The sequence below is a fragment of the Salvelinus namaycush genome, chromosome 31, assembly GCF_016432855.1.
Source record: "Salvelinus namaycush isolate Seneca chromosome 31, SaNama_1.0, whole genome shotgun sequence".
NCBI classification, from domain to species: Eukaryota; Metazoa; Chordata; class Actinopteri; order Salmoniformes; family Salmonidae; genus Salvelinus; species Salvelinus namaycush.
This window is the reverse complement of record NC_052337.1, coordinates 45,574,106-45,589,103: the sequence shown is the minus strand read 5'-3', so window position 1 is coordinate 45,589,103 and position 14,998 is coordinate 45,574,106. Positions and strand designations below refer to the sequence as shown.

The 14,998-nt window shown below is 40.2% G+C and overlaps 9 non-coding genes across 9 annotated transcripts; all 9 read left to right on the top strand.

The window, feature by feature from the left end:
• Positions 1–2,654: 2,654 nt before the first annotated feature.
• trnal-uag lies at positions 2,655–2,736 on the top strand. The gene has a single exon. It is a non-coding gene; the product is annotated as a tRNA-Leu (tRNA).
• Positions 2,737–4,025: 1,289 nt separating this feature from the next.
• Positions 4,026–4,107, top strand: trnal-uag. Its single transcript has one exon. It is a non-coding gene; the product is annotated as a tRNA-Leu (tRNA).
• Positions 4,108–5,396: 1,289 nt separating this feature from the next.
• trnal-uag lies at positions 5,397–5,478 on the top strand. The gene has a single exon. It is a non-coding gene; the product is annotated as a tRNA-Leu (tRNA).
• Positions 5,479–6,767: 1,289 nt separating this feature from the next.
• Positions 6,768–6,849, top strand: trnal-uag. Its single transcript has one exon. It is a non-coding gene; the product is annotated as a tRNA-Leu (tRNA).
• Positions 6,850–8,138: 1,289 nt separating this feature from the next.
• trnal-uag lies at positions 8,139–8,220 on the top strand. The gene has a single exon. It is a non-coding gene; the product is annotated as a tRNA-Leu (tRNA).
• A 1,289-nt stretch (positions 8,221–9,509) lies between these two features.
• Positions 9,510–9,591, top strand: trnal-uag. The gene has a single exon. It is a non-coding gene; the product is annotated as a tRNA-Leu (tRNA).
• Positions 9,592–10,880: 1,289 nt separating this feature from the next.
• Positions 10,881–10,962, top strand: trnal-uag. Its single transcript has one exon. It is a non-coding gene; the product is annotated as a tRNA-Leu (tRNA).
• Positions 10,963–12,319: 1,357 nt separating this feature from the next.
• On the top strand, positions 12,320–12,401 carry trnal-uag. The gene has a single exon. It is a non-coding gene; the product is annotated as a tRNA-Leu (tRNA).
• A 1,289-nt stretch (positions 12,402–13,690) lies between these two features.
• On the top strand, positions 13,691–13,772 carry trnal-uag. The gene has a single exon. It is a non-coding gene; the product is annotated as a tRNA-Leu (tRNA).
• The last annotated feature ends 1,226 nt before the right edge of the window (positions 13,773–14,998 follow it).

The following is a 14,998-nucleotide window of genomic DNA, read 5'->3' as shown; positions in this document are numbered from 1 at the left end:
AAAATAGCTATAACGTATAAACCACCAAAATATATTAATTTTTTCACTAACCTTCTCAGAATTCTTCAGATGACAGTCCTGTAACATCATATTACACAATTCATATAGAGTTTGTTCGAAAATGTGCATATTTAGCGGCACAAATCGTGCTTATACAATGAGAATAGTGTCCATAACGTCAAGCAATCTGTCCGGCGCCATCTTGGAAAGGCCCCTATTCTTATCGAAAACTATTCATAAACTTGACTAAAAAAATACAGGTTGGACAGCAATTGAAAGACAAATTAGTTCTTAATGCAATCGCTGAATTACATTTTTAAAATTAACGTTACTGCGCAATACAGGGTGCGATAACGCAAGGCTACACTGCAAGAAATGGCGTCTTATGCATTTGACATTTTTCAACAGAACAATGAATTATCAGCATAAATAGTTCTTACTTTTCGATGAACTCTCATCAGAATCTTGGGATAGGTGTCCTTTGTCCAAAAGAATCGTTGCTAGGTTGGAGAACGTCGTCTTCCACGTTGCAATTAGCAGTAAACATTAGCTTGAGAGAGAGAGATACCCAACTTCCTACAGCGCCAAGAAAATAAATACCCGAAAATCGCAATATACTGACATAAACTGATATAATTCGGTTCAAAATAACAAGATTATGATGTCTTTAAAGCCTATATCGAATAAAAACACAGCCGGAAATGTCTAAGATCTATAACCGATGTTTCCAAAAGAACGTTCCAAGGTCCTCAGTGCGTCAGAGCGAAGGGGAAAAGAACGATACACCTCGTTTCCAATCAATTTATAGACTTTCAGCTCTGCCTAGAGACTCCATTTCAAGGCCCTCTATTCGCTGACACCCAGAGGAAGGCGTATGCAGTGCATCTCAACCAATAGAAGACAGGCAGATTTATAAACAGGTCTGAGAACAGGTTGGAAAATTCTGCATTCTCAACTCCACATAGGGAAATTGCTCTAAGTCTAGTTCTGTTTCACCCACAGACATAATTCAAACGGTTTTAGAAACTAGAGAGTGTTTTCTATCCAATAGTAATAATAATATGCATATTGTACGAGCAAGAATTGAGTACGAGGCAGTTTAATTTGGAAACGAATTTGTACTATGTCGAAATGGCACCCCCCTAGTGGCAAGAAGTTAAATTCTGTATTTTACATGAAAATCAGACCTTAAAAACGGGTAAGAAGAAAGGCTTACCATGAACATCATGGAACAGCCGTTTCGCTCCTTCCGGACCCTCCAAGATAGCCGATTCCCTGATGTCCCTCATGAGGAGCCTGTAATACTCCCTGGAGGGACCCCCTTGGTCAACTGCCTCCTCCGCCTTGGACTCAACGTCCACAAAGGCAACATCCATCTTAGCCCCTGCATTAACGTTTTAGCGTTGAAATGCATACAGGCTACTGTTTAGGACGTTGCCCCGTGGACATTTATCATGTTGGCGATGGGGCAGTGGTCCTGGTCCACTCGGCTCCAGAGCGTACGTAAAATGGCACTTATGTCCATTCTAGAGGGGGGGGAAAGCTCATTCAAAATGTATGACAAATCGAATAAGAATTGATCCTAAGGGAAAATACACTGACATTAAGGTTTTAAATTCTACATTTTGTTTATAAACAAATGCTCTTTAAAAAACTCACTTAGTCTCTGCGTCCGATGATGGAGATGGAGGTGAAGGTGAGGGAGAAGGAGAAAGTGAGTTAGAAGGTGAGGAGTGAAAAGAAGAAAAGTTTGCTGATGAAGGAGGTGAATGAAAGGAGAGAAGGCTGGCGAGAGGTGAGGAGAGGGCACAGACGAGAGGTTTTGAGAGGGGGCAGGTGAGAGGTGAGGTGATAGGATTGCCTTTAAATGGACAGAAACCACCACACAAAGGTTATAACTATCAAGTAGTTCAAATGTAGTCCGATACAAACATCAAATATATTATTATTAGGTATTGTCATGCTAGTCACCTGCACATCCTCCACAGACAACCACAACACATACAGTGTTGTTGACTCCCGAATGCCATAGTCCTCCAATGACCCGTTAATCGTGCTTTTCAGGGATGCGAAGCCCGCTGCTGCCTGGAGGGTAAAAACCTCACTCGAGGCATCATCCTCCCCCACAAAATCAAACAACATCTATATAACAAAAGACCAACATTAACAATTGTAATTCAGCCTGAAATCTACATTTATAGTACTGCATTTTTTGGGGGATGGTTTGTCCTCGGGGTTTTGCCTGCCATATCAGTTATGTTATACTCACAGACATAATTTTAACAGTTTTAGAACCTTTAGAGTATCTTCTATCCAAATCCACCATTATATGCAAATCTACCATTATATGCATTTATATGCAATTATATGCATATCCTAGCTTCTGGGCCTGAGTAACAGGCAGTTTACATGTGGCACGCTTTTCTTCCGGACGTGAAAATACCGCCCCCTACCCAAGAGAGGTTAAAGGGCTCTATAAATGTGCTCTTCAGACATAGCAGCAAAACAAATAATGTGTTGAGACAGTAAGAAAAAGCAACATGATATAAATGAAGGATACAAAAGGAAAAATGAAAAAATAAGAGACCGAAATTAATGGTAGCTTAGCAGGCTTAGGTAACAGATGACAAAGTTTGGGATTGTTGACAATGAAGGGTAGTGTGGCCGAGTGGTCTAAGGCGCTGGATTTAGGCTACGGTCTCTCTGGAGGCGTGGGTTCGAATCCCACCGCTTCCATCCTTTTGGTTGTTTGTGCAAGTCTTAAGTGTGGTCATCTCTTGGGTCAATTCAAACTTTGGTAGCGTTTCGATATTCATTCAAGGGAAATTACACCGATGCCATCTTTAGCACACCTCGTCCTGTGCTCTAGCGGTAAATATATAAATATTTAGCATTCATGAAAATACAAGTATTATACTTCAACATAAAGCTTAACTTCTTGTTAATCCAGCCACTGTGTCAGATTTCAAAAAGGCTTTACGGTGAAAGCACACCATGCGATTACCTGAGGACAACGCCCCGCATACAAAAACATGAAAAACATTTTTCAACCAGGCAGGTGCGACACGAAAGTCAGAAATAGCAATATAATAAATGCCTTACCTTTGAAGATCTTCTTCTGTTGGCACTCCAAAAGGTCCCAGTTACATCACAAATGGTCCTTTTGTTCGATAAAGTCCTTCTTTATATCCATAAAAACTCTGTTTAGCTGGCACGCTTCATTCAATAATCCACCGGTTTCCCTTCTTCAAAATGCATACAAAATGAATCCCAAACGTTACCAATAAACTTATCCAAACAAGTCAAACAACGCTTATAATCAAACCTCAGGTACCCTAATAAGTAAATAAACAATTACATTTAAGACAGAGAATAGAATGTTCAATACTGGAGATAAATAACAAAGAACGCGCTTTCACCCAAGCGCAATTGAAACCCTACAGCCAAAATGGGAGCCACTTAGAAAAACTACAACTTCTAGCTCATTTTTCCAAAAACCAGCCTGAAAGTCTTTCTAAAGACTGTTGACATCTAGTGGAAGCCCTAGGAACTGCAATCTGGGAGGACTTTGCCTCATAATAAACATGAAAGCCATTGGAAACAGTGGAAGGCTGAATTTTTGGGGGGATAGTTTGTCCTCGGGGTTTCGCCTGCCATATCAGTTCTGTTATACTCACAGACATGATTTTAACAGTTTTAGAACCTTTAGAGTGTCTTCTATCCAAATCTACCAATTATATGCATATCCTAGCTTCTGGGCCTGAGTAACAGGCAGTTTACATTGGGCGCGCTTTTCTTCCGGACGTGAAAATACCGCCCCCTACCCAAGAGAGGTTAAAGGGCTCTATAAATGTGCTCTTCAGACATAGCAGCAAAACAAATAATGTGTTGAGACAGTAAGAAAAAGCAACATGATATAAATGAAGGATACAAAAGGAAAAATGAAAAAATAAGAGACCGAAATTAATGGTAGCTTAGCAGGCTTAGGTAACAGATGACAAAGTTTGGGATTGTTGACGGTGAAGGGTAGTGTGGCCGAGTGGTCTAAGGCGCTGGATTTAGGCTCCAGTCTCTCTGGAGGCGTGGGTTCGAATCCCACCGCTGCCATCCTTTTTGTTGTTCGTGCAAGTCTTAAGTGTGGTCATCTCTTGGGTCAATTCAAACTTTGGTAGCGTTTCGATATTCATTCAAGGGAAATTACACCGATGCCATCTTTAGCACACCTCGTCCTGTGCTCTAGCGGTAAATATATAAATATTTAGCATTCATGAAAATACAAGTATTATACTTCAACATAAAGCTTAACTTCTTGTTAATCCAGCCACTGTGTCAGATTTCAAAAAGGCTTTACGGTGAAAGCACACCATGCGATTACCTGAGGACAACGCCCCGCATACAAAAACATGAAAAACATTTTTCAACCAGGCAGGTGCGACACGAAAGTCAGAAATAGCAATATAATAAATGCCTTACCTTTGAAGATCTTCTTCTGTTGGCACTCCAAAAGGTCCCAGTTACATCACAAATGGTCCTTTTGTTCGATAAAGTCCTTCTTTATATCCATAAAAACTCTGTTTAGCTGGCACGCTTCATTCAATAATCCACCGGTTTCCCTTCTTCAAAATGCATACAAAATGAATCCCAAACGTTACCAATAAACTTATCCAAACAAGTCAAACAACGCTTATAATCAAACCTCAGGTACCCTAATAAGTAAATAAACAATTACATTTAAGACAGAGAATAGAATGTTCAATACTGGAGATAAATAACAAAGAACGCGCTTTCACCCAAGCGCAATTGAAACCCTACAGCCAAAATGGGAGCCACTTAGAAAAACTACAACTTCTAGCTCATTTTTCCAAAAACCAGCCTGAAAGTCTTTCTAAAGACTGTTGACATCTAGTGGAAGCCCTAGGAACTGCAATCTGGGAGGACTTTGCCTCATAATAAACATGAAAGCCATTGGAAACAGTGGAAGGCTGAATTTTTGGGGGGATAGTTTGTCCTCGGGGTTTCGCCTGCCATATCAGTTCTGTTATACTCACAGACATGATTTTAACAGTTTTAGAACCTTTAGAGTGTCTTCTATCCAAATCTACCAATTATATGCATATCCTAGCTTCTGGGCCTGAGTAACAGGCAGTTTACATTGGGCGCGCTTTTCTTCCGGACGTGAAAATACCGCCCCCTACCCAAGAGAGGTTAAAGGGCTCTATAAATGTGCTCTTCAGACATAGCAGCAAAACAAATAATGTGTTGAGACAGTAAGAAAAAGCAACATGATATAAATGAAGGATACAAAAGGAAAAATGAAAAAATAAGAGACCGAAATTAATGGTAGCTTAGCAGGCTTAGGTAACAGATGACAAAGTTTGGGATTGTTGACGGTGAAGGGTAGTGTGGCCGAGTGGTCTAAGGCGCTGGATTTAGGCTCCAGTCTCTCTGGAGGCGTGGGTTCGAATCCCACCGCTGCCATCCTTTTTGTTGTTCGTGCAAGTCTTAAGTGTGGTCATCTCTTGGGTCAATTCAAACTTTGGTAGCGTTTCGATATTCATTCAAGGGAAATTACACCGATGCCATCTTTAGCACACCTCGTCCTGTGCTCTAGCGGTAAATATATAAATATTTAGCATTCATGAAAATACAAGTATTATACTTCAACATAAAGCTTAACTTCTTGTTAATCCAGCCACTGTGTCAGATTTCAAAAAGGCTTTACGGTGAAAGCACACCATGCGATTACCTGAGGACAACGCCCCGCATACAAAAACATGAAAAACATTTTTCAACCAGGCAGGTGCGACACGAAAGTCAGAAATAGCAATATAATAAATGCCTTACCTTTGAAGATCTTCTTCTGTTGGCACTCCAAAAGGTCCCAGTTACATCACAAATGGTCCTTTTGTTCGATAAAGTCCTTCTTTATATCCATAAAAACTCTGTTTAGCTGGCACGCTTCATTCAATAATCCACCGGTTTCCCTTCTTCAAAATGCATACAAAATGAATCCCAAACGTTACCAATAAACTTATCCAAACAAGTCAAACAACGCTTATAATCAAACCTCAGGTACCCTAATAAGTAAATAAACAATTACATTTAAGACAGAGAATAGAATGTTCAATACTGGAGATAAATAACAAAGAACGCGCTTTCACCCAAGCGCAATTGAAACCCTACAGCCAAAATGGGAGCCACTTAGAAAAACTACAACTTCTAGCTCATTTTTCCAAAAACCAGCCTGAAAGTCTTTCTAAAGACTGTTGACATCTAGTGGAAGCCCTAGGAACTGCAATCTGGGAGGACTTTGCCTCATAATAAACATGAAAGCCATTGGAAACAGTGGAAGGCTGAATTTTTGGGGGGATAGTTTGTCCTCGGGGTTTCGCCTGCCATATCAGTTCTGTTATACTCACAGACATGATTTTAACAGTTTTAGAACCTTTAGAGTGTCTTCTATCCAAATCTACCAATTATATGCATATCCTAGCTTCTGGGCCTGAGTAACAGGCAGTTTACATTGGGCGCGCTTTTCTTCCGGACGTGAAAATACCGCCCCCTACCCAAGAGAGGTTAAAGGGCTCTATAAATGTGCTCTTCAGACATAGCAGCAAAACAAATAATGTGTTGAGACAGTAAGAAAAAGCAACATGATATAAATGAAGGATACAAAAGGAAAAATGAAAAAATAAGAGACCGAAATTAATGGTAGCTTAGCAGGCTTAGGTAACAGATGACAAAGTTTGGGATTGTTGACGGTGAAGGGTAGTGTGGCCGAGTGGTCTAAGGCGCTGGATTTAGGCTCCAGTCTCTCTGGAGGCGTGGGTTCGAATCCCACCGCTGCCATCCTTTTTGTTGTTCGTGCAAGTCTTAAGTGTGGTCATCTCTTGGGTCAATTCAAACTTTGGTAGCGTTTCGATATTCATTCAAGGGAAATTACACCGATGCCATCTTTAGCACACCTCGTCCTGTGCTCTAGCGGTAAATATATAAATATTTAGCATTCATGAAAATACAAGTATTATACTTCAACATAAAGCTTAACTTCTTGTTAATCCAGCCACTGTGTCAGATTTCAAAAAGGCTTTACGGTGAAAGCACACCATGCGATTACCTGAGGACAACGCCCCGCATACAAAAACATGAAAAACATTTTTCAACCAGGCAGGTGCGACACGAAAGTCAGAAATAGCAATATAATAAATGCCTTACCTTTGAAGATCTTCTTCTGTTGGCACTCCAAAAGGTCCCAGTTACATCACAAATGGTCCTTTTGTTCGATAAAGTCCTTCTTTATATCCATAAAAACTCTGTTTAGCTGGCACGCTTCATTCAATAATCCACCGGTTTCCCTTCTTCAAAATGCATACAAAATGAATCCCAAACGTTACCAATAAACTTATCCAAACAAGTCAAACAACGCTTATAATCAAACCTCAGGTACCCTAATAAGTAAATAAACAATTACATTTAAGACAGAGAATAGAATGTTCAATACTGGAGATAAATAACAAAGAACGCGCTTTCACCCAAGCGCAATTGAAACCCTACAGCCAAAATGGGAGCCACTTAGAAAAACTACAACTTCTAGCTCATTTTTCCAAAAACCAGCCTGAAAGTCTTTCTAAAGACTGTTGACATCTAGTGGAAGCCCTAGGAACTGCAATCTGGGAGGACTTTGCCTCATAATAAACATGAAAGCCATTGGAAACAGTGGAAGGCTGAATTTTTGGGGGGATAGTTTGTCCTCGGGGTTTCGCCTGCCATATCAGTTCTGTTATACTCACAGACATGATTTTAACAGTTTTAGAACCTTTAGAGTGTCTTCTATCCAAATCTACCAATTATATGCATATCCTAGCTTCTGGGCCTGAGTAACAGGCAGTTTACATTGGGCGCGCTTTTCTTCCGGACGTGAAAATACCGCCCCCTACCCAAGAGAGGTTAAAGGGCTCTATAAATGTGCTCTTCAGACATAGCAGCAAAACAAATAATGTGTTGAGACAGTAAGAAAAAGCAACATGATATAAATGAAGGATACAAAAGGAAAAATGAAAAAATAAGAGACCGAAATTAATGGTAGCTTAGCAGGCTTAGGTAACAGATGACAAAGTTTGGGATTGTTGACGGTGAAGGGTAGTGTGGCCGAGTGGTCTAAGGCGCTGGATTTAGGCTCCAGTCTCTCTGGAGGCGTGGGTTCGAATCCCACCGCTGCCATCCTTTTTGTTGTTCGTGCAAGTCTTAAGTGTGGTCATCTCTTGGGTCAATTCAAACTTTGGTAGCGTTTCGATATTCATTCAAGGGAAATTACACCGATGCCATCTTTAGCACACCTCGTCCTGTGCTCTAGCGGTAAATATATAAATATTTAGCATTCATGAAAATACAAGTATTATACTTCAACATAAAGCTTAACTTCTTGTTAATCCAGCCACTGTGTCAGATTTCAAAAAGGCTTTACGGTGAAAGCACACCATGCGATTACCTGAGGACAACGCCCCGCATACAAAAACATGAAAAACATTTTTCAACCAGGCAGGTGCGACACGAAAGTCAGAAATAGCAATATAATAAATGCCTTACCTTTGAAGATCTTCTTCTGTTGGCACTCCAAAAGGTCCCAGTTACATCACAAATGGTCCTTTTGTTCGATAAAGTCCTTCTTTATATCCATAAAAACTCTGTTTAGCTGGCACGCTTCATTCAATAATCCACCGGTTTCCCTTCTTCAAAATGCATACAAAATGAATCCCAAACGTTACCAATAAACTTATCCAAACAAGTCAAACAACGCTTATAATCAAACCTCAGGTACCCTAATAAGTAAATAAACAATTACATTTAAGACAGAGAATAGAATGTTCAATACTGGAGATAAATAACAAAGAACGCGCTTTCACCCAAGCGCAATTGAAACCCTACAGCCAAAATGGGAGCCACTTAGAAAAACTACAACTTCTAGCTCATTTTTCCAAAAACCAGCCTGAAAGTCTTTCTAAAGACTGTTGACATCTAGTGGAAGCCCTAGGAACTGCAATCTGGGAGGACTTTGCCTCATAATAAACATGAAAGCCATTGGAAACAGTGGAAGGCTGAATTTTTGGGGGGATAGTTTGTCCTCGGGGTTTCGCCTGCCATATCAGTTCTGTTATACTCACAGACATGATTTTAACAGTTTTAGAACCTTTAGAGTGTCTTCTATCCAAATCTACCAATTATATGCATATCCTAGCTTCTGGGCCTGAGTAACAGGCAGTTTACATTGGGCGCGCTTTTCTTCCGGACGTGAAAATACCGCCCCCTACCCAAGAGAGGTTAAAGGGCTCTATAAATGTGCTCTTCAGACATAGCAGCAAAACAAATAATGTGTTGAGACAGTAAGAAAAAGCAACATGATATAAATGAAGGATACAAAAGGAAAAATGAAAAAATAAGAGACCGAAATTAATGGTAGCTTAGCAGGCTTAGGTAACAGATGACAAAGTTTGGGATTGTTGACGGTGAAGGGTAGTGTGGCCGAGTGGTCTAAGGCGCTGGATTTAGGCTCCAGTCTCTCTGGAGGCGTGGGTTCGAATCCCACCGCTGCCATCCTTTTTGTTGTTCGTGCAAGTCTTAAGTGTGGTCATCTCTTGGGTCAATTCAAACTTTGGTAGCGTTTCGATATTCATTCAAGGGAAATTACACCGATGCCATCTTTAGCACACCTCGTCCTGTGCTCTAGCGGTAAATATATAAATATTTAGCATTCATGAAAATACAAGTATTATACTTCAACATAAAGCTTAACTTCTTGTTAATCCAGCCACTGTGTCAGATTTCAAAAAGGCTTTACGGTGAAAGCACACCATGCGATTACCTGAGGACAACGCCCCGCATACAAAAACATGAAAAACATTTTTCAACCAGGCAGGTGCGACACGAAAGTCAGAAATAGCAATATAATAAATGCCTTACCTTTGAAGATCTTCTTCTGTTGGCACTCCAAAAGGTCCCAGTTACATCACAAATGGTCCTTTTGTTCGATAAAGTCCTTCTTTATATCCATAAAAACTCTGTTTAGCTGGCACGCTTCATTCAATAATCCACCGGTTTCCCTTCTTCAAAATGCATACAAAATGAATCCCAAACGTTACCAATAAACTTATCCAAACAAGTCAAACAACGCTTATAATCAAACCTCAGGTACCCTAATAAGTAAATAAACAATTACATTTAAGACAGAGAATAGAATGTTCAATACTGGAGATAAATAACAAAGAACGCGCTTTCACCCAAGCGCAATTGAAACCCTACAGCCAAAATGGGAGCCACTTAGAAAAACTACAACTTCTAGCTCATTTTTCCAAAAACCAGCCTGAAAGTCTTTCTAAAGACTGTTGACATCTAGTGGAAGCCCTAGGAACTGCAATCTGGGAGGACTTTGCCTCATAATAAACATGAAAGCCATTGGAAACAGTGGAAGGCTGAATTTTTGGGGGGATAGTTTGTCCTCGGGGTTTCGCCTGCCATATCAGTTCTGTTATACTCACAGACATGATTTTAACAGTTTTAGAACCTTTAGAGTGTCTTCTATCCAAATCTACCAATTATATGCATATCCTAGCTTCTGGGCCTGAGTAACAGGCAGTTTACATTGGGCGCGCTTTTCTTCCGGACGTGAAAATACCGCCCCCTACCCAAGAGAGGTTAAAGGGCTCTATAAATGTGCTCTTCAGACATAGCAGCAAAACAAATAATGTGTTGAGACAGTAAGAAAAAGCAACATGATATAAATGAAGGATACAAAAGGAAAAATGAAAAAATAAGAGACCGAAATTAATGGTAGCTTAGCAGGCTTAGGTAACAGATGACAAAGTTTGGGATTGTTGACGGTGAAGGGTAGTGTGGCCGAGTGGTCTAAGGCGCTGGATTTAGGCTCCAGTCTCTCTGGAGGCGTGGGTTCGAATCCCACCGCTGCCATCCTTTTTGTTGTTCGTGCAAGTCTTAAGTGTGGTCATCTCTTGGGTCAATTCAAACTTTGGTAGCGTCATCCTTTTGTTGTTCGTGCAAGTCTTAAGTGTGGTCATCTCTTGGGTCAATTCAAACTTGGTAGCGTTTCGATATTCATTCAAGGGAAATTACACCGATGCCATCTTTAGCACACCTCGTCCTGTGCTCTAGCGGTAAATATATAAATATTTAGCATTCATGAAAATACAAGTATTATACTTCAACATAAAGCTTAACTTCTTGTTAATCCAGCCACTGTGTCAGATTTCAAAAAGGCTTTACGGTGAAAGCACACCATGCGATTACCTGAGGACAACGCCCCGCATACAAAAACATGAAAAACATTTTTCAACCAGGCAGGTGCGACACGAAAGTCAGAAATAGCAATATAATAAATGCCTTACCTTTGAAGATCTTCTTCTGTTGGCACTCCAAAAGGTCCCAGTTACATCACAAATGGTCCTTTTGTTCGATAAAGTCCTTCTTTATATCCATAAAAACTCTGTTTAGCTGGCACGCTTCATTCAATAATCCACCGGTTTCCCTTCTTCAAAATGCATACAAAATGAATCCCAAACGTTACCAATAAACTTATCCAAACAAGTCAAACAACGCTTATAATCAAACCTCAGGTACCCTAATAAGTAAATAAACAATTACATTTAAGACAGAGAATAGAATGTTCAATACTGGAGATAAATAACAAAGAACGCGCTTTCACCCAAGCGCAATTGAAACCCTACAGCCAAAATGGGAGCCACTTAGAAAAACTACAACTTCTAGCTCATTTTTCCAAAAACCAGCCTGAAAGTCTTTCTAAAGACTGTTGACATCTAGTGGAAGCCCTAGGAACTGCAATCTGGGAGGACTTTGCCTCATAATAAACATGAAAGCCATTGGAAACAGTGGAAGGCTGAATTTTTGGGGGGATAGTTTGTCCTCGGGGTTTCGCCTGCCATATCAGTTCTGTTATACTCACAGACATGATTTTAACAGTTTTAGAACCTTTAGAGTGTCTTCTATCCAAATCTACCAATTATATGCATATCCTAGCTTCTGGGCCTGAGTAACAGGCAGTTTACATTGGGCGCGCTTTTCTTCCGGACGTGAAAATACCGCCCCCTACCCAAGAGAGGTTAAAGGGCTCTATAAATGTGCTCTTCAGACATAGCAGCAAAACAAATAATGTGTTGAGACAGTAAGAAAAAGCAACATGATATAAATGAAGGATACAAAAGGAAAAATGAAAAAATAAGAGACCGAAATTAATGGTAGCTTAGCAGGCTTAGGTAACAGATGACAAAGTTTGGGATTGTTGACGGTGAAGGGTAGTGTGGCCGAGTGGTCTAAGGCGCTGGATTTAGGCTCCAGTCTCTCTGGAGGCGTGGGTTCGAATCCCACCGCTGCCATCCTTTTTGTTGTTCGTGCAAGTCTTAAGTGTGGTCATCTCTTGGGTCAATTCAAACTTTGGTAGCGTTTCGATATTCATTCAAGGGAAATTACACCGATGCCATCTTTAGCACACCTCGTCCTGTGCTCTAGCGGTAAATATATAAATATTTAGCATTCATGAAAATACAAGTATTATACTTCAACATAAAGCTTAACTTCTTGTTAATCCAGCCACTGTGTCAGATTTCAAAAAGGCTTTACGGTGAAAGCACACCATGCGATTACCTGAGGACAACGCCCCGCATACAAAAACATGAAAAACATTTTTCAACCAGGCAGGTGCGACACGAAAGTCAGAAATAGCAATATAATAAATGCCTTACCTTTGAAGATCTTCTTCTGTTGGCACTCCAAAAGGTCCCAGTTACATCACAAATGGTCCTTTTGTTCGATAAAGTCCTTCTTTATATCCATAAAAACTCTGTTTAGCTGGCACGCTTCATTCAATAATCCACCGGTTTCCCTTCTTCAAAATGCATACAAAATGAATCCCAAACGTTACCAATAAACTTATCCAAACAAGTCAAACAACGCTTATAATCAAACCTCAGGTACCCTAATAAGTAAATAAACAATTACATTTAAGACAGAGAATAGAATGTTCAATACTGGAGATAAATAACAAAGAACGCGCTTTCACCCAAGCGCAATTGAAACCCTACAGCCAAAATGGGAGCCACTTAGAAAAACTACAACTTCTAGCTCATTTTTCCAAAAACCAGCCTGAAAGTCTTTCTAAAGACTGTTGACATCTAGTGGAAGCCCTAGGAACTGCAATCTGGGAGGACTTTGCCTCATAATAAACATGAAAGCCATTGGAAACAGTGGAAGGCTGAATTTTTGGGGGGATAGTTTGTCCTCGGGGTTTCGCCTGCCATATCAGTTCTGTTATACTCACAGACATGATTTTAACAGTTTTAGAACCTTTAGAGTGTCTTCTATCCAAATCTACCAATTATATGCATATCCTAGCTTCTGGGCCTGAGTAACAGGCAGTTTACATTGGGCGCGCTTTTCTTCCGGACGTGAAAATACCGCCCCCTACCCAAGAGAGGTTAAAGGGCTCTATAAATGTGCTCTTCAGACATAGCAGCAAAACAAATAATGTGTTGAGACAGTAAGAAAAAGCAACATGATATAAATGAAGGATACAAAAGGAAAAATGAAAAAATAAGAGACCGAAATTAATGGTAGCTTAGCAGGCTTAGGTAACAGATGACAAAGTTTGGGATTGTTGACGGTGAAGGGTAGTGTGGCCGAGTGGTCTAAGGCGCTGGATTTAGGCTCCAGTCTCTCTGGAGGCGTGGGTTCGAATCCCACCGCTGCCATCCTTTTTGTTGTTCGTGCAAGTCTTAAGTGTGGTCATCTCTTGGGTCAATTCAAACTTTGGTAGCGTTTCGATATTCATTCAAGGGAAATTACACCGATGCCATCTTTAGCACACCTCGTCCTGTGCTCTAGCGGTAAATATATAAATATTTAGCATTCATGAAAATACAAGTATTATACTTCAACATAAAGCTTAACTTCTTGTTAATCCAGCCACTGTGTCAGATTTCAAAAAGGCTTTACGGTGAAAGCACACCATGCGATTACCTGAGGACAACGCCCCGCATACAAAAACATGAAAAACATTTTTCAACCAGGCAGGTGCGACACGAAAGTCAGAAATAGCAATATAATAAATGCCTTACCTTTGAAGATCTTCTTCTGTTGGCACTCCAAAAGGTCCCAGTTACATCACAAATGGTCCTTTTGTTCGATAAAGTCCTTCTTTATATCCATAAAAACTCTGTTTAGCTGGCACGCTTCATTCAATAATCCACCGGTTTCCCTTCTTCAAAATGCATACAAAATGAATCCCAAACGTTACCAATAAACTTATCCAAACAAGTCAAACAACGCTTATAATCAAACCTCAGGTACCCTAATAAGTAAATAAACAATTACATTTAAGACAGAGAATAGAATGTTCAATACTGGAGATAAATAACAAAGAACGCGCTTTCACCCAAGCGCAATTGAAACCCTACAGCCAAAATGGGAGCCACTTAGAAAAACTACAACTTCTAGCTCATTTTTCCAAAAACCAGCCTGAAAGTCTTTCTAAAGACTGTTGACATCTAGTGGAAGCCCTAGGAACTGCAATCTGGGAGGACTTTGCCTCATAATAAACATGAAAGCCATTGGAAACAGTGGAAGGCTGAATTTTTGGGGGGATAGTTTGTCCTCGGGGTTTCGCCTGCCATATCAGTTCTGTTATACTCACAGACATGATTTTAACAGTTTTAGAACCTTTAGAGTGTCTTCTATCCAAATCTACCAATTATATGCATATCCTAGCTTCTGGGCCTGAGTAACAGGCAGTTTACATTGGGCGCGCTTTTCTTCCGGACGTGAAAATACCGCCCCCTACCCAAGAGAGGTTAAAGGGCTCTATAAATGTGCTCTTCAGACATAGCAGCAAAACAAATAATGTGTTGAGACAGTAAGAAAAAGCAACATGATATAAATGAAGGATACAAAAGGAAAAATGAAAAAATAAGAGACCGAA